The sequence below is a fragment of the Schistocerca gregaria genome, chromosome 7 (genome assembly GCF_023897955.1).
Source record: "Schistocerca gregaria isolate iqSchGreg1 chromosome 7, iqSchGreg1.2, whole genome shotgun sequence".
Lineage (NCBI taxonomy): Eukaryota > Metazoa > Arthropoda > Insecta > Orthoptera > Acrididae > Schistocerca > Schistocerca gregaria.
Window position 1 is genome coordinate 335,646,658 of NC_064926.1, and position 2,554 is coordinate 335,649,211.

Genomic DNA, 2,554 nt, shown 5'->3' on the forward strand with positions numbered 1-2,554 from the left:
CTCTTACGGGCACTGTTCTAACGTCGTGTTGCAATGATGCGCGTGGTAGATCATTCCTTGTAGAGGCGTAGCATAATGCTGGTCTATACGTTAAGAAACTGGCCACCTTTATTCACGGCGTGATCATGGGCACGTTCAAACATGATGTTGCATTTCTCTAGTTCTGTCGGGTCTAAGCGTTGACATATTATCCTTTGCAGACAACCAATTGACACATAAGCAGAAATTTAAAAATTCTTATCCGTATCGATCGCAAAATGTTTTTAGGGTACCGTATCTTAGTCGGTTGTGTGTCTGTCTGTCAGTTCGTTCGACTGTTACAAACCCTTTTCCTCAGGAAAGTGGTAGTCGCTATTATTTATTTATTTATGTCACATATTAAAAGTCTATTGTACCTCGGCGGTATAATAAAGTTTAGCTTCTAAGTCATTACAGTCAAAAGGTACGGTCATTTACGTCACATGTTTTGATAATTGCAAACTCACTTATTAAAACCTATAGGATACTTCCTGATAACTTAGCATAATGAAATTTGGCAAGTATCAAGGTTTTACACTACAAGTAAAGGGGAAAAATTCCGAAAACTGTTAATCTGTAATTAGATCGACCGAAAAAATATTTCTTCTGTTATTTCTTATTCGCCATCAACCTTGACATTAAAAGAATCAGTAGTTCTGCATTCAAGGTGATTGAGTAGCAAAGGTGAAACTGAAGGAATGACTTCATTACATGTACGACGCGTTTCGGAGTTTATTCATCGTCAGGTACCGAAGAGCGATTACTGCACTTAGATAAGGCGTTTCAAGTTGTACGTGAGACAAACAGACTAGTCTGCGAATGTTTCTTTCACATGAAACTTGAATTGCCATATTTACGTGAAGTAATCGCTCATGGATATCTGACAACGAATGAATTCCGAAACGAGTCGTATGAGCAATAAAGTTATTCCTTGCTTGATGTTCGTGTTTTACCATTGCTACTGAATCAGCCTGAATGCAGAACTACTGATTAATTTAATAATGGTCACCGGCCTCCTTTATGTCACTTTTATGTTATTAAACTTTAAATATTCTGGAAAGTCTTGGAATGATATCGCCTGTCTAGCACCGTCATCTGGCAAGTATCAGAGTCAATAACAGGCAAAAATGGTCGGGATTCTCGATTCCCAGATTGGATGAACTGACTGTATACATTATTAAGTTTGTGCGGAACACTCAATGCGTGCGTCCTACTTGCACCTGTTCAATTTTTATCACCATACTATCGGTTTTAATTCACTATCCACCACCATCAGCTAAAAAATGCTTGGCTACGAATAGCACTTCAGTGTGTACTCCAGTACCACAAGTGAGCGGTTCATCCCAGTTACCACATCAACATTTCAGCCTATACTCTATGAAAAATGAAAACTCAAATTAGTTACAAACTACAGAGTGCACAGATTTTATTCAACACGTAAACGTCACTTCAGATATTCAGATTTAGGTTATATATCGAATTTGTGTGGCGCAAACGAATAGCGAATTTCTGCACGATCAGCTGAACTGTCGGAAGATCTATGCTGTCTATTGCCTCCTGAATGGCTGTTTTTCAGCTCAGCAATGGTTTTGGGGTTATTACTGCACACATTGTCTTAAGCTCCACAAGAAGGAGTCGCATGTTTTCAGAACCAGAGAATATGGTGGCCAACAGAGGCCCATGCCAGTGGCCTCAACTTTTTTTTTCTTGTTTAATTTTCGTGTTTAAGAATTCTCCTTGTTTAATTTTTTGTTTTTCTTTTTGTCTTGTTTAAATTTCCTCGTTTCTTGTTTAATTTTTTTTTCGCTGATCAACATTATTGTGACGCAGTAGTCCTTTCCAATGAACGTCCATGCTGGTGTGCATTCGGCCCTGACTTCATCTTTGTGGGTGACAGTGTGTGACTGCATCGAGCAGCGCACGTGGAGGAGCTCTTGGAACAAAGGGATAATCGACGAATGGACTGGCTTGCCCGTTCCACCGACTTAAATCCCATCTATCACATGTGGAATTAGGGCAACGGCCTTGCCGCAGTGGATACACCGGTTCCCGTCAGATGACAGAAGTTAACCGCTGTCGGGCGTGACCGGCACTTGGATGGGTGACCCTCCGAGCCACCATGTGCTGTTGCCATTTTTCGTGGTGCACTAAGCCTCGTGATTCCAATTGAGCAGCTAATCGATCGAATAGTAGCGGCTCCAGTCACAGAAAACCATCAGAACGACCTGGAGAACGGTGTGCTGACCACACGCCCCTCCCATCCGCATCCTCACCTCAGGATGACACGGCGGTCGGATGGTCCCGATGGACCACTTGTGGCCTGAAGACGGTGTGCACGTGTGGAATTCGTTGAGAAGACGCACTGCGGCTCATCCACAGGCAACAAAGATTATCCAGCACTTGTCAACCGCACCGCTGGAGGAATGTAGCGCCTTACCACAAGACGCCCTTACCAAACGTGTGACCAGTAGCGGAACACGTCGCGGGGCACGCATTGCCATCCCTGGTGATCAAATATCTTAGTAAGAACCATATC

General features: G+C 42.7%; 1 pseudogene; it reads left to right on the forward strand.

Annotated features, from left to right (window-relative positions):
• The first annotated feature begins 2,033 nt into the window (after window positions 1-2,033).
• On the forward strand, window positions 2,034-2,151 carry LOC126282640 (5S ribosomal RNA; annotated as a pseudogene).
• The last annotated feature ends 403 nt before the right edge of the window (window positions 2,152-2,554 follow it).